The sequence below is a fragment of the Odocoileus virginianus genome, chromosome 12 (genome assembly GCF_023699985.2).
Source record: "Odocoileus virginianus isolate 20LAN1187 ecotype Illinois chromosome 12, Ovbor_1.2, whole genome shotgun sequence".
Classification (NCBI taxonomy): domain Eukaryota; kingdom Metazoa; phylum Chordata; class Mammalia; order Artiodactyla; family Cervidae; genus Odocoileus; species Odocoileus virginianus.
This window is the reverse complement of record NC_069685.1, coordinates 40,649,176-40,672,441: the sequence shown is the minus strand read 5'-3', so window position 1 is coordinate 40,672,441 and position 23,266 is coordinate 40,649,176.

Below are 23,266 nucleotides of genomic sequence, written 5' to 3'. Positions count from 1 at the left end.
ATAGAACATTGCAGGTTGGGGATTTTATAAAAAATTTTCAGGAGAATACACATTCTAAACAGAGCTGCTCATTTTCATTATTGAGTCTGAGTCTAATTTCTCAATATGTTTTTCTTAATAGGTATTGTTTTTCCATTATATTTATAAAATGATGTAATATATGGATTTCTGTACTTGAGCTTCATATGTTATGTGTTTTTATTTTTATAGATTTGTACATATCTTCACAAGGCCCCTATAAAAACTGCCAGGTATGAATAATATCTAAGTTCATATCTTTATTCCTCCAATTAAAACAAAAACCACTTATGAATACAATTATTCACATTTTCTTAGGAAGTTGATTTCTAAGGCTTTTCAATAATTTTTTTTCTCTCTTGAGTATTGCCATTTCTGTCAGTTTCTGTGTGTATTTAAATTTTAAACCTTCCAAGCCCGTTGTGAACTCTGACCACACTGCCCATGCAAGATTCTTTCCTGTTTTGCTTTATATTTATTTTTTATTGACATTTAGTTGATTACAATGTTGTGTTAGTTTCAGGAATACAGCAAAGTGACTCAGCTATACATATACACACACATGTGTATATATAATTGTATATATATTCTTTTCCAGGTTCTTTTCCCTTATAGGTTATTGCAAAATATTAGGTATATTACTTTATGTTTAAATTACATTAAAAAAAATCAAGTATCAAGTACCCTTATCCTCAGGACACTCTTAGGTCTTGTTCAAGTAGTTGTCAGATACTCAGTATTTTCTTTATGAAGCCCCTGCTTCCTTCAAGGAGTGGAAGCTATTTCCTGGCTCTGTGACTGGCCATGTGAACATTTTCTTGCCAATCGAATATGGCAGCAGTGACACTACTACAATTCAGAGACTAGAACTCAGGAGGCTTCCCCTCTCTGAAGGCTGCTGCCTGCCCATGCTGTCCTGCTGGTGGAGGAGAGCCCACACGAAGTGGGATAAGTCATTTAACTCAAGCCCTCCTGGACCAGCCAGCTGACCACAGATGGAGACACGAGCATGGCCTCTGGGATCAGCCAAGCCCAGTCCTGGTCAGCAGGAGGGCCCAGTTCACTCACACAACTACCAACTAACAGTGGCTCATTGTTTTAAGTCATTGTGTTTGGGGTAGGTAATTACAAGCAACTGCTAACTGATAGTCTCCTATCTGATCAATTATTACTCTATGTCACCTCTGTACTCTCAAGTCAGTTCAGTTGCTCAGTCCTGTCCGACTTTTTGTGACCCATGAACCGTAGCACGCCAGGCCTCCCTGTCCATCACCAACTCCCGGAGTTTACCCAAACTCATGTCTATTGAGACGGTGATGCTATCCAACCATCTCATCCTCTGTCGTCCCCTTCTCCTCCAGCCTTCAATCTTTCCCAGCATCAGGGTCTTTTCAACAAGAAAAGACCCTGTACTCTAGTCAACAAGAAATAAAGATGAAGAAAAAATCAGATTGATTTATATTCACAATCAGTTCACAATTTAACTGGCTTGTGGACATCTACCTATTGCAGCAGCTATGCTCTAAATATGCTCAGGTAGTCTAATCCAAAATTGTCAGGTGGATTCCCAAAGTACATGTTTGCCTGTGAGGACAGCATTGTTCTTGGGAGAGAAAGAGATGGAAACAGAGATAGAGACAGAACAACAGAACAACACAAACCAGTAATTGCACTCAGGGACCTGGAGACAGGTCTACATGGCTGGACTCAGACACGGAAGAAAAGTGGGAGCTTGTCAAGAAGCAGCCCGGAGAACGTGAGTAACTGAGGCCTTTTTATGTTCCTTACAATGCATCACCTGTGGCATCTTGGGGAGTACAGAGATGCTTCAAAGCATTGGCTATGTTAAAGGAGGTGGAGCTGGTAACAGTAGGCATCCCAGTTACACTGTTCTATATTGGCATATAACTCCAAGCCACAGACATCCCCCATTCAAAGTCAGTTTCTCCTATTTCAAATATGGTGGTAAATATTTGGGGGTGGGATGGGGAAGAAGGATATCTTACCATCTCCCTTGAGTTATCTCTGTGGCTCCTCTTGCCTCTCCCAATTTCTGTTTAAAGCTGCTCTCAGTACCACCCTCTAAATGGGTTTTGATCCCTTGTTCACACATCACTGGATTGTTGAATGTCTGTCAGGCCACACTGACCTTCTTGACATCTGTCTTTCTACACTCTAATACAATCACAAGAGGCTCTATGGGTATCTACTTTTCTTGAAAAGATGAGGTAGAAGGAATTCCAAGGAAGGGCTCCTATAGTTTGCCTGGAGTACTGGATCCTGTTTGATCACATTTGCTCTTCTTTTATCCATCCTTTACTTTAGAGGAAAATCAGGTTTCTCAAAATGAATATCATATCATGTCACTTTCCTATTTAAATTTTTTTCCGTGACCTTTTGTTATGCTTAGAAAAAGGTCTTCATTAATTTTCTGGATCATATAGCAATCTCCTTCTCTTAAAGCTCACAGCTGCCTCTCCTACTTACCTTGTTCAAAGTATATCACCACATTTTGTGATTCATCACAGCTGTTTGTTTTCTTGTTGAGACTTACCATTTGAAATTATTTTGTTTCCATTTCCTTTTGGTTTAATCTCACACCTCTAGATAATATAGGTACCGTAACAGTACGTATTGGTATCCCTGTCTTCTTTGTTACTATACCCTTAGAACCTATCATCAGTATAGCATAGAATAGGTGCTTAATAAATATTTGTTTAATGAATGAATGGAGAAATTAACAACAAAGTCTTTGAAGGAGGTAATTGTATCCATTAGCTACTCCTATTATCATGTTGCATAACAAACGACCCCCAACTCAATAGTATAAAAGAAGCATTCATTTTAAAGATCTGTAGATTGTTGGATGCAGCTTAGCTCCATATTGCAGTGGTTGGGGCTCTACTTACACTGAGCAACATCAGACTGGGGGCTCCTGGGACCCATCTTACGATGGTGACAGAGGCCCCTGACATCAAGACCACCACAAAGGCACTTGGCTAATTATGTTACATCATGTCCAAGAAATGAGTCACACCATACAACCAAAGGCCAAGGGGTGAAGAATCACACCTCATCTGCTCTCCAACATACCATCAAAGTTAAGAAAAAAGGCCATGTCATTCTCATTTTGAAGTCCTGTTCTTTTTTACTATATTATGTTTTGTTCTGATTCATCCAATGTTTTGAGGTAACATTGCCTTCACCATAATGATAACTTTTAATATCATTATCACTGGTGTAGTTATTAAACTCAAGACATTAATAATAAAGAAATAATAAAGACTTCCACCAAAACTTGCATCACTGTTGATATGAAGTTCCATTTGATCTAATAAAATAAGGAAAATAAGACAATGCTTAAAATCAAAGGTGAAGAAAAATCTTTCAAATCTTAGAGAAAAGACACTCACAGAAGAAGAAAGCTAAGAATGACAGGATATTTTCTGTTAGAAATAATTCAGCCTATAAAACAAAGGAGCTGTATGTAAAGTACTGGAAGATAATGAAAAAACAAAATTTCCAATTTGGAATTCTATGCAGAGAAGGAAAAAAAAACTCTCAATAATTTAAGTTGAAATAAAGGCTTTTTAGGCTATAAAAATGCTGAAAAAATTTTTAACCAGTGGATTTGTCAGACATTTTAAGGAAATCCTTCAGCAGAAAAGAAATAATAGCACTAGATGGAAATCTGGATGTGTACTAAGTAATGAAGAGCTATGGAAATGGTGAGTATGTGTGTAAATTAAAAACATATATACTTTAGATCTCTTTAAAAAGTAATTGTTTAAATCAAAAATAGTAACAATATACTGTGAGGTTGTTTTATAACATACATAGAAGAAAATACATGACAACAGAGGGCGAAAGGTTGGTGGGAATCAACAGAAGTGTCCTAATATAAGGTCCCTTTATTGTTGATGTGGTGGAAAAGCATTACATGAATCCAGCAAGAAGACATGATCCATCAGAGATTCAGATATATAATCAATATAAACATTTTACTAATAGTACAGCAATAGTAAAATATTAGATTAAATAAATGGAATAAAAGTGGAAAGAAACAGATCAAAGTGCCTACAAGAGTTTCTTATATAATAAATAGTTCTTGTAAATTAATAGGGAAAGAATGTTAGCCAACAAATGTGTTCATAACAAGATAACAATTTTGGAATAAAATGATATTTCTGCTTTTTTCTAAGGTTGCTATTTCAGATAAGGGATAATGACTAAAGACTTAAAAAATTAAATGATGCATAGGGTAAAGAAAAATATGAGCAAGATTTATATAATTCTATTATGGGCAATAGTCTAACTAAAGAAAAAATTTGTAAAGGAAAAAAATTTTTTTTTTTGGAACAGAATTTATTCTGAAGACATGAGGTTCTGGTCAACAGTTTCTTTGAAGCCAATAGTTTCATTGGTTCAACAATGTGTCAATGTGCCATTTTAGTTTTACTTTCATTAAAGACCAGATATTGCAGTCAGAATTCTACCACTTAGCTATAACCACTCTGTCCTTCATAACAGCAGATACAATAAATCAGTGAGTATCTACTAAGCTCTAGGCATATGTTCAACACTGGGATTGTTATAATTAATACAAAAAAGTTGAAGTCTAGGTTCCTGTCTCAAAAAGCTTACAGTCTTAATAAGAAATTGTACTAGTATTTTTTAATTAAGGAACATTTCTGGCACTGGGATAACCACTATATATTAAAAAAAAAATTCATGAGACATAAAAGACCAGATACAGTCCTTGCCTTCCTGAAGTTTATACATTTGAAACTATTAGAAAATAATTCAGGAGATACTAAAATGATTCTTTGGTACACAATTCCTCTCCTTGCTCAGTTACCTTACTTCCATCAGTGTCAACATCAGCTTCAAAAAAGCATATTCAGTATACCCTAAAAAATGTCAAAAATCATGTTTTTATAAAATAACAGATTCATTATTTTAAATGAATGAGTCTGTATATTAGTTTTCTATCACCAACAACAAATGACCACAAACTTAGTTAAAACAATAAAAATGTATTATCTCACAGTTCTGTCAGTCAGAAGTCTAAAGTGGATTTCACAAGGCTAAAATCAAGGTGTCAGCAGTGCTGCATTCCTTTGGCAGGCTTTTGGGGTGAAAGCTTTTCCAGCTTCTAGAGAGAGGCTGCCAGCATTCCTTGGCTTGCAGCCCCTTCTTCCATCTTCAAAGCCAGCAGCGTTAAGCTGAACCCCACCTCAGCCGCCAGCTCTCTGGTTCACGCCCTCTTCCATCTTCAGAGACTCTTGTGCTGACACTGAAGGGAAAACATTTCTAATGTATTTTATAAATGAACAAACTTGAAAAGCAAATTTTAAGCTGAGAATTGAGTCATGAATGTCTGACAGTTAAATTCCTAATATATTGATTCCTTAGAAAATAATAAGAAAAAGAAACAAACCAGTGAGAAGATAGGAAAATAATACAAATAATTTTCAATCCCCCCATACACACACCCACACCCACACACAGATCTTCCTAAATTATTAGGATTATAAACCCATTGTAAGATGAAAATTCTATAAGTCAAAAATGTACTTAGTCCCTAATGTGGAAACAATGTAGAAGCCCATAACTGGAGAATGGGTGAGTAAATGATGATGTATCCATAAAACGGAGTCTTACTCAGCAATTAAAAAAAAAAATTACTGATATATGCCACATGAGTGAATCTCACAAATATTAAATTGTGTGAATGAAGAGACATTTTAAAAAGCACATAGTAAAAAACACACAGTTAATACACTTAACCTACACAACATCATACCTTAGCTTAAGTTGGGGACTGGCTGTGTGCATGCATGTTTGTGTGCTTTATATTGCATTTGTGTATTTATGTATGTAAAACAGATGAAATACTTATAAAAATAACTCACTGGAATGTTTATTGAAATACACCCTGGAAATAAAGTGAACTTTGTAAATAAATATTTAATGGTGTGACAATATGTTTCAAGTGGATTGTAAATGAAAAAACCAGATTACAAAATAATACATATAATCTTATTTTGTTACCAAATACATGTACATTTATGTGCGAGGAAAAAATATATAGAGTAACATTTTAAGAGTTATTTGTGAATGGTGGAATTGTGATTTTTTTTCTTCTTTCTGTCCACTCAATAAAGTTCTATCGTTAATGTAATTTTATTTTATATTTATAAAAATAAAATAACGCAAAATAAGTAATTTTTTCTGATTAGCCCTGGAACAGAAGAACTGAGGTTTTGGTAGCAAGAAGAATTTGCTATAACTCACATGGTGGGGATGTTTGCATTTTCAACGTGATAGGTCAAACAGACGTCGCTACTTAAAAGATTTCTCCTCATGACACTAAGCAGATTGGTTTTAACATAACTGCTCTCCCAATGTGATTTTCCCCTAAGAAAACTATAACCACAGCTGTAAACACTACTGTGCCCTTCATTGAACAAAATATTAAACTCACTTGGGCATTTTAAAATTATTCAATACTAATGTCACCAAAGAAATTATGTAAAAAGCTCGGTTCATTACATATAAAAATAAAATGACAACATTATTATTGATAAAGCATTTAACATAAAAAAATGAGCTCACTGGCTATTTAGTATTATTTGCTGATTTAGATTCTCTTCTAAAGATGTTTTTAAATTAATACCAGGTTTGCATGTCTAAACAAGTCCATATTGGTTATTTAGGAGGCAGTAAAGGGAGAGTTCTTTTTTCTTTTAATTTTATTGAAGTAGAGTTGATTTACAATGCTGTGTTAATTTCCTCTGTAGAGCAAAGTGATTCAGTTATATATATGTATATATATTCTTTTAAAAAATATTCTTTTCCATTATGGTTTATCACAGGCTATTGAATACAGTTTTCTGTTCTGTACAGTAGGACCTGGATATTAAGGGAGAGTTCTTCAGATTCTCCCTCCCCATTTCCTTAGTGACATACAGACTCCAGAATATTCAGATGAGTGTGAAGACATAAGCTATGAACTTGACTCCTACTTGTCAGGATGAGAGGACAGTGGAGAAAGAAATGCGTGGCTCTGTCTTGCTTTCAGGACAGCTCATGATGTACCAGCTCCACAGCTTCTGTCTTTCAGTTTGCACAGTGGCAGCCCCATAGCTGCTTCAGGATGAATTTCATCTCCAAATGTTTAGAAATGTCATGAAGAAATGGAGACTCCACTTGCAACAGCATAGATGAGCCTGGAAAACCTTATGCAAAGTGAAACAAGCCAGACACAGAGAGACAAATAGTTCGTGATCTCACTGATACGTGGAATTTAAAAAGTCAAACTCTGCAGAGTCAGACAACTACAGTGGTGTTTGTCAGGGATGGGGGTGGGGGATGGGCAAATGTTGGTCCCAGGGCATATGCTTTGTGTTACAAGATGAATAATTTCTGGGCAGTGAACAGCATGGTGACTAGAGGAAACAATACCGAACTGTACACTTGAAGTTGGTGAAGAGAGTAGATCTTAAGGATTCTCACCACACACATACACAAAGATAAGTATGTGAGGTGACAGATGCATTAATTAACTTGACTGATGTCATCATTTCATAGTGTATATGTACATTGCATCATCACAACATACACCTAAAAAGAATCACATTGTACAACCTAAATATATGCAATTTCTATTTGCCAATTAACTGCAATAAAGCTGGAAGAAATAATAAAAAACTGAAGAATCACTTCACTGGGTGTAATGAAGACCCTTGTTGGGGGAGGGGAGCTGCGTCTGGCCCGCAGTGACCAGAAGGTTCTGGAATATCAGGGCAACAGCTGTTAGTTCTGCTTCTTTGTCCAGATGTCACTTACACAGGTGTGTTAGTTTATAAAAGTTCAGCAAGTGGTACACTTCTGATTTGTGCTGCAAGTTTTATACAGTGATAGTCACATTAACATTTCAGGTTCTGTGAAAACTATTTGATCTGTATGCAGCCTAAAGTTTTCTTAAGGATGACTTCTGTTAAAAACAATAGAAATAAATGCATTCATTTTATATGTTGAGTCCAATTCGGTTCAGTCGCTCAATCACGTCCGACTCTTTGTGACTCCATAGACTGCAGCATGCCAGGCTTCCCTGTCCATTTTTATCATTGTAAAGCCAAAGCTTTTTTTTTTTTTTCAAAGTTTTTTGAGTTATATTGATACAACTTTCTTAGACACAAGCCTTATTTATTTGTGAAAAAATCCTATGAACACTAAAAGAATGCCTAGATTATGTTGCAATTAATTAGAATAGATTTCCAAAAATCTTACTTAAATGTCTCTGAAATTGGCTTTGTTCATCTGACTAGGTTTGTCATAATCTTGGGGCTCATAGTTCTCCCTTTCCAGTGTGAAATTACTAAATGCGAGTGAAACAAATCTTACCTCGGAATATAAAAATGACAGCCAAATATCTGCAAAATGGCTTGAGTTGTGTTAAATTAGTATGCCCAAACTGCTTTAGATGAGGCTGAAACAAACCTGAATCAGAGCCACACTCTTAGAGGCATAGGGAAGGCAGAAGGAACCGCCCCAGAGGCATGGAGGTACCCGTGGCTCAGTGAGCACCTTGAACACAGCTAGAGTCATCATGGGTCTTTGGCATCAGCAGGAAAGATGCCTCATGACTAGAGTCTTGAATTAACTGATGCTCCAAATATTAGCAATGCTCCAAATATTCCCTGAGCCTCAGTCTTCTTGTCTGTTGAATGGTAATCCTAATACTAACCTTTTGGTTTGTCTGGGTTTAGAGAAAGTATATATCATGCACTTGGGTACAAACCTACAGCACAGCCACAAAAACACTGTGGAGGAAAGAACAGTTCTTTACAAAGTATAACTGCTGACCAAAGTTTATTTATTATCCTCATTTTATTTAAATGGATAAGTAAAAAACCATTCTAAGCAGATTGATTATTTTAACATGTATTTATGAATTATTTCCTACCATGAAATTTCTTAATAGCATCCTAATTTATGTGATCAATTAGAAATATGGACATTGTTTCTAATCACTAGTCTAACTGTGCAAATTATTTATACCATGTATCATTATGATGTAGCCCTGTTTCCTTGTCTTCAAATGAGCACAGTTCCTTTCAAAGTAAATATTACCCAGCCATGCAAGTAGTTTGACCTTTCATGCCATTGTCTATCATTCATTCACTCATTCAACAAACATTTTTGGAGTAATAACTGTGTGTCAGATTGTTCTAGGTGACCAGAATATAATAGTGACCAACTCAGAGAGTTGTCACTGTCGCTCATAAAGCGTATGACAGAGAGACAGGCAAAAATAACTGCAGTAAACAAATAGTTTAGTAGTTGGTGATGTGCCATAAGGGAAATAAAAGGAACAGGGTAAGGGAAGGTTGAGGGGGATGGGTAGTTCTCATTGAGACAATGACAGCTGACACTGAAGGTGTCATTGACACCGAAGCGGGTTAGGGATTTAGGCTGGCTGTCATCTAGGGGAAGAGCATTCCAGGCAGAGGGAATGGCCAGTGCAAAGCCCAGGGCTGCAGGGGGCTTGGTGGAGCTGGAGTGGAATGAGCCAGACTGGCTTCTGGGAGGACCTCAGCTTCTCTCTCTGTGAAATGCAGTTTAAGCCCAGAAACTTACTGCATTTTTTTAAAAATGCATTTTAGATTTTTTGCAGTCACAGTCCGCAGTGATTTTTTTTTTTTATTAGTTGGAGGCTAATTACTTTACATCATTACAGTAGTTTTTGTTATACATTGAAATGAATTAGCCATGGATTTACATGTATTCCCCATCCCAGTCCCCCCTCCCACCTCCCTCTCCACTCGATCCCTCTGGGTCTTCCCAGTGCACTAGGCCCGAGCACTTGTCTCATGTACCCAACCTGGGCTGGTTATCTGTTTCACCCTAGATAATATACATGTTTCAATGCTGTTCTCTTGAAACATCCCACCCTCGCCTTCTCCCAGAGTCCACAAGTCTGTTCTATACATCTGAGTCACTTTTTCTGTTTTGCATATAGGGTTACCGTTACCATCTTTCTAAAGTCCATATATATGTGTTAGTATACTGTAATGGTCTTTATCTTTCTGGCTTACTTCGCTCTGTATAATGGGCTCCAGTTTCATCCATCTCATCAGAACTGATTCAAATGAATTCTTTTTAATGGCTGAGTAATATTCCATGGTGTATATGTATCACAGCTTCCTCATCCATTCATCTGCTGATGGGCATCTGGGTTGCTTCCATGTCCTGGCTATTATAAACAGTGCTGCGATGAACATTGGGGTGCACGTGTCTCTTTCATATCTGGTTTCCTCGGTGTGTATGCCCAGAAGTGGGATTGCTGGGTCATATGGCAGTTCTATTTCCAGCTTTTTAAGAAATCTCCACACTGTTTTCCATAGTGGCTGTACTAATTTGCATTCCCACCAACAGTGTAAGAGGGTTCCCTTTTCTCCACACCCTCTCCAGCATTAAAAATGCATTTTAGATTTTAAAAGGATCAGCTGAGCAGGCACTTGGGGAGGACCAGGGTAAAAGCAGAGACCAGTTGGGAGGTGATGATCCAGATGATAGGTCCTGGGGACTCCAGTGAGGCTGTGACAGTGGGGATGGCTGAAATGGGCTGGATTTGGGATGTATTCTGAAGGAAGAACCAGGAGGAGTTTCCGACAGATTTGCATGGGATGTAACAGGACATAAACACATGCTTCTGTTTTCCCAGAAAATTATGGTGAAGGAAAACATTACATTTTTAAAATTGAAAGTTTTTATACTTTTGTTTGCTCAAAATGAATGCTTTCTATAGGTTGTATGCAGTGAAACTACATGTGAAACGAATGAAGGCTTTTATACTGATTTTTCAGAATGATATACTGTGAGTCTGAGCAGGAGAGGTTTCTGCAAGGGAGTCTTGGATGCCTGGTGGTCCTGCCTGCCGTGTCCCCTCTGCTCGGACTTTTAGAGGGTACCACGTGGTTGATGCTGTCAATCTATTTCATTTCCATCAACCAGAGTCAAAATATCATTTAATGATGTAATTAACTGAGCTCTGCTGGCTCTTGACCTTGGGATTTCCAAACCTGGGACTCAATCTGTCTTCCTTGCAATCTTTGCCAGGCTGTCTTAAGAAGAATTTCATGTGACTGTCAAGGGAAAACTCCCTTCAGTGCTTTCATCTGTCAGAATCCTGTCATCACTGCAGATGTTGCTCATTGTGACTCAGGCTGTGAGGTGAGGCTTTGATTTTATTGTCACTTTCTTTTCTTTTAATGATCTGAGAGCACGCCTCTCTCCTGTGTTGTGCACGTGTGTGTCACACTGGGTATTGTTACATAATTGCTTTAATGCAGAATGTGAGCTGTTTCATCCTTTCACTAAAAAGATAATTCTGCAAAAAACCTTTTTCAATCCCCAAAGGTTTTATCTGACATTCTCACGGATGATGGAATATTTGAAATACTTATTAAAAAAATGAATGCTAAGTGATTGATTGATTAGTGAGAAGCTGGGTCTCTTTTTCTCAGGGATTCCCAGGACTGTTAAAACAAAACAAACAAAAAAAAAACACAACAGCAATTGGTTAGGGGAAATTTATGACTCTTCCAGACTTCAGTGAATATAAGGTTAACTCTTACTCTTTTTCAGTGTCTATTTTTAATGCTTTTTACTTTATTCTTCATAAAGGCAAGCATTTTGTCTCCTTTGAGAACCATGGAAATCGTTCTTAAATACTTCAGGGAATAATTGATGTGTTAACCTGTGTTAGTCATTTAATTTACTTTACATGTGTTAACATTTCATTTGGGTTTGGACAAATGTATAATGATATGTATCCATCATAATAATTATCATACAGGCTATTTTCACTGCCCTAAACAACCTCTGGGCTCTGTCCTATTTATCTCTTCCTTCCATCACCCCTGTAACCACTAATCTTTTTACTGTCTCCATAATTCTACCTTTTCCAGAATGTCATATAATTAGAATGATTAATAATTATGTAGCCTTTACAGATAGTCTTCCTTGCTTTATAATATGTGTTTAGAATTCCTTCTTTTCCCCCCATGGCTCTGTCTAGATATGCAAATTTATTCACCTACTGAAGGACTTGGTGGCTCAGTGGAAAGAATCTGCCTACGATGTAGGGTACGTGATGGGAGCTGCGAGTTTGATCTGTTGGTTGGAAAGATCCCCTTTAGAAGGAAATGGCAACCCATTCCAGTGTTCTTGCTTGGGAAATCCCATGGACAGAGGAGCCTGGTGGGCTACAGTCCATGGAGTCTCAATAGAGTCAAACACTACTTAGCAACTAAACGAAACAACTGAAGGACATTTTGGTTGCTCCAAGTTTGGGCAGTTATAAATAAATGTTTATTCTATAAACATTTGAAATGTTTACACTATGGACATTTGTGTACAGGTTTAAGTGTGGATATCAGTTTTCAACTGTCTTGGGTGTATACCAAGAAGTTTAATTGTTAAGGTCATATGTTAAAGAATATCTAGTTTTGTAAAAAACTGCCAAACTGTCTTCCAAAGTGGCTGCTCCATTTTTACATCCCACCAGCAGTGAATGAGAGCTCCTGCTGCCCCACATCTCATCAGCATTTTGTGCTGTCAGCATTCCAGATTGTGGCCATTCTAATAGATGTGTCATGGTGTCCTGTTGTTTCAATTTGCATTCCCCTGATGACATATGATGTGGAACATCTTTCCATATGCATTTTTGCCATTCGTATATCTTTTTTGGTGAGGTGTCTTCTAAAATTTTTGGCCCATTTAGAAATTGCATTGTTTTCAATAAATAAAGTGTTTGTAAATAAACCCTTATTTATCCAATGTGTCTTTTGCAAACATTTTCTCACATTTCTAATTCTCTTGATGTTGTCATTCACAGAGCAGAGTTTTTAATTTTAATGAAGTCTGGCTTATGGACTGTTTTTTCATGGATTGTGTCTTTAGTGTTGTATGGTATTGACATATTTTGATTTTACCTCCTAGTTTGGAATGACTGTTCAGAGGTTTGTGTCTCCTTTTTGCTGCCAAGACACACAGGTGTGACTGGGATGTTCTATGAGCATGTGCATCACGATGTCACAGTGACCAAACTCACTGGATGTTCAAGACACACACTGCCCAAGAATAACAATCTTATATTCAGAAAAGATAACTTCAACCAAATTAGATTTCCCGACTCCCTTTATACTCAAAAGCCAAATAAACAGTTATTCCCAGCAAAATAATTACATTCTTCAGAAAAAGAAGTCAATGTGATGGCAACTGCGACAACTGTATCCTTGTTAAAAAAACAAAAAGTAGAAGGAAATTGCCAACTAAAGTAAAGACAAGGAAAGCAAAATTCATTATTGCCAGAATATCAAAGAGGATATTCCCTGGAGGAGGGAGGGAGGATGTTATACAACTGGGATTTTCCTGGATAATATGTTGAAACTATAGAGGGATAAAACTTCAAATTATTGTTCTCAGAGATTCTCTAGTTTCAGGGTAGAAAGACAACAAATGTGGTTTTGGTTCTGACCATTTCTTTCTACAAGGCAAATCTTGCTAGAGTTTTTTCTGGGCAAGATAAGAAAAGTCATTTTTCCTTTCAAGTACTGTGCCCCTGACCTAGTATTGTACTGGAGATGGACTACGCTGATTCAAGGTGGTCACCTAAGCTCATACACTACAAACTTACTCTTCAGTTCCAGCATGGTGGTGGCTTAAGAGCAGCCAACGTAGGGAAATATTTACACAACAGAAATTCGCAAACACTTACACCAGTCCTGCCTACCAGTGTCCACTATTAACGAGTCACCAGCATACCATCAGCCTGATCCTGTGAACTCTGATAAGCAGGTACCACTGCTGTTTCCATCTCCACATAGAGATGGCATCTCCTTAGTGATGCTGCATGCATAGTAAATAAGCCACTAACCATTTATAGGGTGAGAATTATAAGATCTCTTCTACAGTACAAATGTTTCCTCTGTAGAGTGAACTAGTTTGCATATTTTTACAGTTTATAAAATACATGAATCTTTACAGACTCATTCCCATTTTTTCCCACAACATTCCTGGGTACAGTAATTATTATTCCATTTAACTTATGAAGAAAGTATAGAAGAGAGAGACTGTCAGTTACTCAGAATCACAGAGCTTATTTAATTGGTGTCTTCTTTTTTTCCTGCACTGTCACTGTGTAGAAGGACAGAAATATTATTCATATATGGATATTTTGTTTTAATGTGTTATCATCTTCATCCTTATAACAATCTAACTTGATAATGTTTTGAAATGCAAGCTATTTGTAATTATTGCTTATAGCATTAGAAAAATTTTTGACATAATGATAACAGTAATTACCTTTAGATGCTTATTATGTGTGGATGTTGTGCTAAGCATTTACCTACACAATCTCATTCAATACTCCAGGATACTATAAATACCCACGTTTATATAAAGAAATGGATACAACAGTAGAGAATTGCCCCAGATGGCGCAGTGGAGGTGGGGATCTGCAGAATACCTCTGATGCTCCACTCTGTGGGTTTCGTCACTGTGTAAACATCGATGCAGCCACCACTTGGTGATTGCCCTTCTCCGTGTTCATTTAAAGAGTTTTTTCTTACACAGATTAACTTAAATGCATTGTAATTTGTGACCCAATATCTTTAAACAATCTATATGTCATTGTTTTAACTTTAATAATCTTCCTTCCTTCATGGATCTTGTCATTTATATAGCAGTTCAATACCTATGCAGTGAAAAGAAGGCAATGTCCAGTTTTTAAGTGCCCTGCCTCCAAAGTCAGAGTTTATAAAATGGGATTATTCATATTTAATTCAAAGGATTGCCTAGAAGACTGCTTCTCAACCTTTCACAAGTCAGGACAAGTGCACAGAACAATCACATCTGAGCAGCCGGTTGGGTGCAGAGGTAAGCCTGCCTCAAGCTCAGAGCTGGCTGGATCTTAGTATCTGGAACCACCTATTCCCACCCCGGCCCCCCAGGGAGTTGTGTGGCCCTGGGATCATGGGCAGCGTTGATGGGATCCAGGGAGCCTGGTTCACAGATGACACTGTGTTAGTTCCACTTGATTAGCTCTAGTTAGAGACTTCCCTGCATCTGATGCAAACTCAAGACTGTTCCGTTCAGTCAGTCATTCAGTCATTTCTGACTGTGACCCCATGGACTGCAGCACACCAAGGCTTCCCTGTCCATCACCAACTCCCCGGGTTTCTCAAACTCATGTCCATCGAGTCAGTGATGCCATCCAACCGTCTCATTCCCTGTCGTCCTCTTCTCCTCCTGCCTTCAATCTTTCCCAGCAAGAAGGTCTTTTCTAATGAGTCAGTTCTTCACATCAAATGGCCAAAGTACTGGAGCTTCAGCTTCAGCATCAGTCCATGAATGTTAAGAGAGCCAAAATGTATCTGCTGTGTGTCACTCTGTCACCGTTTCGTCCCAACATCCCTCCCCTCCCCTCCACATTTTATTGCTGTGGGACAGGAAATTCAAATATCAAGTGTTTGAAATTATGTAAAAAATCCTAGACAGAAATATAGATCAATGGAACAGAATAGAAAGCCCAGAGATAAGTCCACGAACCTATGGTCACCTTATCTTCGACAAAGGAGGCAAGGATATACAATGGAAAAAAGATAACCTCTTTAACAAGTGGTGCTGGGAAAACTGGTCAACCACCTGTAAAAGAATGAAACTAGAACACTTTCTAACACCATACACAAAAATAAACTCAAAATGGATTAAAGATCTAAATGTAAGACCAGAAACTATCAAACTCCTAGAGGAGAACATAGGCAAAACACTCTCCGACATAAATCACAGCAGGATCCTCTATGACCCACATCCCAGAATTTCAGAAATAAAAGCAAAAATAAACAAATGGGACCTAATGAAACTTAAAAGCTTTTGCACAACAAAGGACACTATAAGCAAGGTGAAAAGACAGCCCTCAGATTGGGAGAAAATAATAGCAAACGAAGCAACAGACAAAGGATTAATCTCAAAAATATACAAGCAACTCCTCCAGCTCAACTCCAGAAAAATAAATTACCCAATCAAAAAATGGGCCAAAGAACTCAACAGACATTTCTCCAAGGAAGACATACAGATGGCTAACAAACACATGAAAAGATGCTCAACATCACTCATTATCAGAGAAATGCAAATCAAAACCACAATGAGGTACCATTACACGCCAGTCAGGATGGCTGCTATCCAAAAGTCTACAAGCAATAAATGCTGGAGAGGGTGTGGAGAAAAGGGAACCCTCTTACACTGTTGGTGGGAATGCAAATTAGTACAGCCACTATGGAAAACAGTGTGGAGATTTCTTAAAAAGCTGGAAATAGAACTGCCATATGACCCAGCAATCCCACTTCTGGGCATACACACCAAGGAAACCAGATCTGAAAGAGACACGTGCACCCCAATGTTCATCGCAGCACTGTTTATAATAGCCAGGACATGGAAGCAACCCAGATGCCCATCAGCAGACGAATGGATGAGGAAGCTGTGGTACTTATACACCATGGAATATTACTCAGCCATTAAAAAGAATTCATTTGAATCAGTTCTAATGAGATGGATGAAACTGGAGCCCATTATACAGAGCGAAGTAAGCCAGAAAGATAAAGACCATTACAGTATACTAACACATATATATGGACTTTAGAAAGATGGTAACGATAACCCTATATGCAAAACAGAAAAAGAGACTCAGATGTATGGAACAGACTTGTGGACTCTGGGAGAAGGCGAGGGTGGGATGTTTCAGGAGAACAGCATTGAAACATGTATATTATCTAGGGTGAAACAGATCACCAGCCTAGGTTGGGTGCATGAGACAAGTGCTCGGGCCTGGTGCACTGGGAAGACCCAAAGGGATCGGGTGGAGAGGGAGGTGGGAGGGGGGACTGGGATGGGGAGTACATGTAAATCCATGGCTAATTCATATCAATGTATAACAAAAACTACTGTAATGATGTAAAGTAATTAGCCTCCAACTAATAAAAAAAAAAAATAAAAAAAATAAAAAAATAAAAAAGATTAAAAAAAAAAAAAAAGACTTAAAAAAAAAAAAAACAAAACAAAAACGGTGTGGCGCCCTCCCAGTAGGAAAATGCAGGAAACCAGTGGTGTCAAGAAGCGGGAATCACAGGAAACAAAGGAAGCCGTTGCGTCACTTCCTCTCCATGTGCTGACGCCCCTCCAGGCTCGCCCTTCTTTCAGGCTCTCCAAGATGGCCTCCACCCTCTTCTTGATAGTCTCGTAGGGAAAAGACCTGCAGCCTTGTTGCTCCCCAAAGTTGATTCTGTAATTAAAACAGTGTGACGTGTGACCACCTCAACTGGAGCGTTGACACACAGTTAAAGGTCTCTCAGCTTGGCACTGCTCCAGCCGGACACCTGCCGTGGGAAGGGGCTGTGGGTGCCTTCCTTCCCTGGACTCAGCCAGACACTGGACCGTTCTCTTGCAGCCCTTATAGACATCCTGTGCCTCCTATGGCTGAGAACTCCAGTTGCCAGCTGGCCATCTAGGACTCCTTTCTCAGGCACCGGCCATATGTTCTGAACATCCCTGGCATCCTTCTTAGGGGGTTTTCCTGTCCCTTCAGGGGACCCTTTAACCCAAGCTACCAGACATCCCCTCCCATCCTTCTCCAGCACAGCCTGTCGGCCCACAGCAGACACACAGCTTAGAACTGTCATCACGCCAGTGCTACTCCTTTCCAAAACATAAGACTCTGCTCTAAAAGGACACTTCCGGCAGCTTCTGACAACTGAGGTTTCTCAGCTCCAAGTCATTAGCTTCCTCTGTCCTTCAAATGCATGGAGCCCATAGTGAGTTCCTTGGGTGGTCGGTTGAAGCCCGTTACTCTTCCGGTAGTGAACAAACTGCTCTCATCCCTTTCTTGTGGCTACAGGATGTAGCTTTGCTTTTCGTAGCCACTTCAGTTTCAAACCTTGTGTACTTTCGGTGAGCGCCTTTAGGGTCACACCATAGGTCCTGAAACCCCCCTCTATAGCTTCTGCAAGTTTAGCTTGTGACCTTCCTTGGGAATATCAGGTTGGTTTAATTGTTATGTTGCAGAGAGAAAACCAATTCTGACTCCATGTTGGAAACTGTTTCTTTGACTGGATCTTCATTGCTTTTGTTATTACAATCATACTTAATACCTTGCCTCAGAGGACCCTGTCCCATTGCCTGACTGTAAATTAAAGTGCCTTTGTTGAGCTCAGAGAGAGATAATTTGACCTTGCCCACCTGTGAATTGGGCTTCTCTGGTGGCTCAGATAGTAAAGAATCTGCCTGTGAAACGGCACCCGGGTTGATCCCTGGGTTGGGAAGATCTCATGGAGGAGGGCATGGCAATCCATTCCAGTATTCTCGCTGGAGAATTTCATGGACAGAGGAGCCCGGTGGGCTACAATCCATGGAGTCGCAGAGTTGGACACAGCTGAGCGACTAACACATACACATCTGTGAATAGATTAACAGACTCCTCCCAAAGTCTGGCCATTCAGTTGGAGATGTTTTGTAAGACTGAAAATGGTTTCACTTCACTTTCCCACTGCTTCTCCCTCTCTATTCTTCCTTTTGACTTTAATTCCTCATTGCTTCTTTCTCTTCACTCTACAAAAGAACCTGGCATCCAGACCCAGACAAGATGGGCATTTTGAGATGGTAACCTGTTATCTTCTCAGTCAGCTGGCTCCCCAAATAAAGTCCCTTCCCAGTTATAATAGTAAAACCACTACTAAACCAAATCAGAATTACTACCTATATTTAGATAATTTAATTGTCTAGGTATGTGACTTTACACAGGTGAAATAAAACTGTCTGAAAACCAGGAACACTTTGCTTTTATTTATTTATTTTTTAATTATTTTTTTATTTTTTTAATTTTTCCATTTATTTTTATTAGTTGGAGGCTAATTACTTCACATCATTGCAGTGGGTTTTGTCATACATTGACATGAATTAGCCATGGACTTACATGTATTCCCCATCCCGGTCCCCCCTCCCACCTCCCTCTCCACCCGATCCCTCTGGGTCTTCCCAGTGCACCAGGCCCGAGCACTTGTCTCATGCACCCAACCTGGGCTGGTGATCTGTTTCACCCTAGATAATATACATGTTTCGATGCTGTTCTCTTGAAACATCCCACCCTCGCCTTCTCCCAGAGTCCACAAGTCTGTTCTATACATCTGAGTCTCTTTTTCTGTTTTGCATATAGGGTTATCGTTACCATCTTTCTAAATTCCATATATATGTGTTAGGATACTGTAATGGTCTTTATCTTTCTGGCTTACTTCGCTCTGTATAATGGGCTCCAGTTTCATCCATCTCATTAGAACTGATTCAAATGAATTCTTTTTAATGGCTGAGTAATATTCCATGGTGTATATGTACCACAGCTTCCTCATCCATTCGTCTGCTGATGGGCATCTAGGTTGTTTCCATGTCCTGGCTATTATAAACAGTGCTGCGATGAACATTGGGGTGCACGTGTCTCTTTCAGATCTGGTTTCCTCGGTGTGTATGCCCAGAAGTGGGATTGCTGGGTCATATGGCAGTTCTATTTCCAGCTTTTTAAGAAATCTCCACACTGTTTTCCATAGTGGCTGTACTAATTTGCATTCCCACCAACAGTGTAAGAGGGTTCCCTTTTCTCCACACCCTCTCCAGCATTTATTGCTTGTAGACTTTTGGATAGCAGCTATCCTGACTGGCGTATAATGGTACCTCTTTGTGGTTTTGATTTGCATTTCTCTGATAATGAGTGATGTTGAGCATCTTTTCATGTGTTTGTTAGCCATCTGTATGTCTTCCTTGGAGAAATGTCTGTTGAGTTCTTTGGCCCATTTTTTGATTGGGTCATTTATTTTTCTGGAGTTGAGCTGGAGGAGTTGCTTGTATATTTTTGAGATTAATCCTTTGTCTGTAGATCTAAATGTAAGACCAGAAACTATAAAACTCCTAGAGGAGAACATAGGCAAAACACTCTCTGACATAAATCACAGCAGGATCCTCTATGACCCACATCCCAGAATTTTAGAAATAAAAGCAAAAATAAACAAATGGGACCTAATGAAACTTAAAAGCTTTTGCACAACAAAGGAAACTATAAGCAAGGTGAAAAGACAGCCCTCAGATTGGGAGAAAATAATAGCAAACGAAGCAACAAACACTTCGCTTTTAAAAGTCATGGTTCATGTAGAAACTCTCCGAGGGTGCTATGATAATTGAGGGTAAATTCATCAGTAGATTAAATCAGTAGCATAGAGTTTTAAATTATCCCAAAGGACATAATTACGGTTTAGATGATGTGAAATTGGAAATAATGTTTATGATTTTAGCATGTGAGACTGGAACTCAAGGCAAACCTGATAGGAAATTAGAGGACAGAAAAATAATTATTCCTGCTACTCTAATCCTGGGAAACTTGCCAGATTCCAGTCGATCACGCTGCAATCAGGACATCCTGGTGCCGTGGTTGCCTGGCAACCATTCTCCTCCCATTTTTTTCTCTTCCAGGGGTGCAGGACACCATGTCATTTGGGACTGAAGTCTGCAGATAAGAAATTCAATCTCATGACATCAGCCAGGGCTTATTCGGTGTGGACACAGCCTGGGAATAAATGTCAGACAAACCCAAATTCAAATATTGACCTTGGAGAAGATAATTAACCTTTTTGGAATTTGCATTAAAGCTGAATTCAGGCTTCCCTTGCTATCCTAAAGTAGATTATCTCCACGAAACCTTTGCAAGCTGAAATGGTGTAGAGTGAAGAGGCGGTTACCTTAGGACACCTCTTGCCAATGGAGGCACAAAATTAGGATAAAGCACAGATGCTCACAGCCACATTTCAGTGTTCTGGAGGTGGGGTGGAGGTGCTGAGTGTGGTTTGGGGGAAGCACCACGGCTTGGCCACTCTCACTGCTTGGTTGTGCACTGCCTGTAACAGCTCAGCTACCTGCAAGACAAATGCTATTTTCACTTCCTGCCTTTTGTTCCATAAAAGTGAATTTTTTTCCATGTGAAAACAGGAAGTAATGCAGATCTTTCCTAAAAGCAAAGAGGCATAAAGGGAGGAGGGGTGGGAGGGGGTTATCCTCAGTTAACAAAGCAATTGATTTTTTTTTTTTCCCATTCAAAAAATAGTTGCAGAGTGTTGGGTAGCAGGGATTTAACAGTGAAGGGGAACGTGGTTGCTGTCCTCCTGTAGACTACAGTCTAAAGGATGTGATGACTAGACATGAGTAGCTAGGAATAAACAAGCATGCAGGCTGTGGTTGTGGCTGGGAGGGAAGCAGACAGTGGAATGGAGGTGGTTAGACAGAAAATACAAGGGGAGACCTGCCTTAAGGAGTGAAATCAGAGAAGCTCCCTTAAAGAAGGCACATTTAAGAAGAGACCCCAAAGGAGCCTGCCAAGAAGTGGCTCTGAGCTGGAGAAGAAGTCAGAATGGATTATAGCTATTACGAGGCAGGACTGGGCTGTGCATGAAGGGGATTGTGTGCTGGACAGAGTGTGGAACAAACAGGGAGACACAGCACTCCGAGTCCCAAAGAGTCCCCTCTGGGAGTGCCAGCTCAGGTCTCCAAAGCCCTCGCTGCCGAGGCCGTGGTGGGCAGTGCCAGCCTGGGGGAACTCTGCCCCATTCTAGTTCTCCCAAAGCCATCTGTATAAAACCCTGTAGTGTGCTAGGAACCAAGGGGGTTAGCTTACACTGAAAAACATTTTAATGCAAATTTAAATCCATAATTCCTTAACCTGCGTGAGTGTGAGTGCTCACTCATGTCTGAGTCTGTGTGACTCCATGGACTGTAACCCACCAGGCTCCTCTGTCCATGGGATTCTCCAGGCTAGTATACTGGAGTGGGTTGCCATTTTCTGCTCTAGGGGATCTTCCCGACCCAGGGATCAAATCCGCGTCTCTATGTCTCTTGCATTGGCAGATGAGTTCTTTACCACTAGCGCCATCTGGGAAGTTAATTGGTCACTGTGGATCATTGAAAAAGCAAGAGAGTTTCAGAAAAACATCTACTTTTGCTTTATTGACTACACCAAAGCCTTTGACTGTGTGGATCTCAACAAACTGTAGAAAACTCTTAAAGTGATGGGAATACCAGACCACCTGACCAACCTCTTGAGAAATCTGTATGCAGGTCAGGAAGCAACAGTTAGAACTGGACATGGAACAACAGACTGGTTCCAAATAGGGAAAGGAGTACGTCAAATATTGTCACCCTGCTTCTTTAACATATATGCAGAGTACATCATGCAAAATGCCAGGCTAGATGAAGCACAAGCTGGAATCAAGATTGCCAGGAGAAATATCAATAACCTCAGATATGCAGATGACACCACCCTTATGGCAGAGAGTGAAGAACTAAAGAGCCTCTTGATGAAAATGAAAGAGGAGAGTGAAAAATTTGGCTTAAAGCTCAACATTCAGAAAACTAAGATCATGGCATCTGGTCCCATCACTTCATGGCAGATAGATGGGGAAACAGTGACAGACTTTATTTTTTTGGGCTCCAAAATCACTGCAGATGGTGACTGCAGCGATGAAATTAAAAGACACTTTCTTCTTGGAAGAAAAGCTATGACCAACCTAGATAGCATATTAAAAAGCAGAGACATTACTTTGCCAACAAAGGTCCGTCTTGTCAAAGCTATGGTTTTTCCAGTAGTCATGTATGGATGTGAGAGTTGGACTGTAAAGAAAGCTGAGTGCTGAAGAATTGATGCTTTTGAACTGTGGTGTTGGAGAAGACTCTTGATAGTCCCTTGGACTGCAAGGAGATCCAACCAGTTCATCCTAAAGGAAATCAGTCCTGAATATTCATTGGAAGAACTGATGCTGAAGCTGTAACTTGAATACTTTGGCCACCTGGTGTGAAGAACTGACTCATTGGAAAAGATGCTGGGAAAGATTGAAGGCAGGAGGAGAAGGGGACAACAGAGGATGGGATGGTTGGATGGCATCACCAATGTGATGGGTATGAGTTTAAGTAGGCTGTGGCAGTTGGTGATGGACAAGGAAGACTGGCGTGCTGCAGTCCATGGGGTTGCAAATAGTTGGACACAACTGAACAACTGAACTGAACTGAACTGTGAAACCTCAGCACAGCATTGGGAACAATGAGCAGCTCAATAAATACGTGTAAAAATCTGTAGGACAGGAATAAATGAAAAATC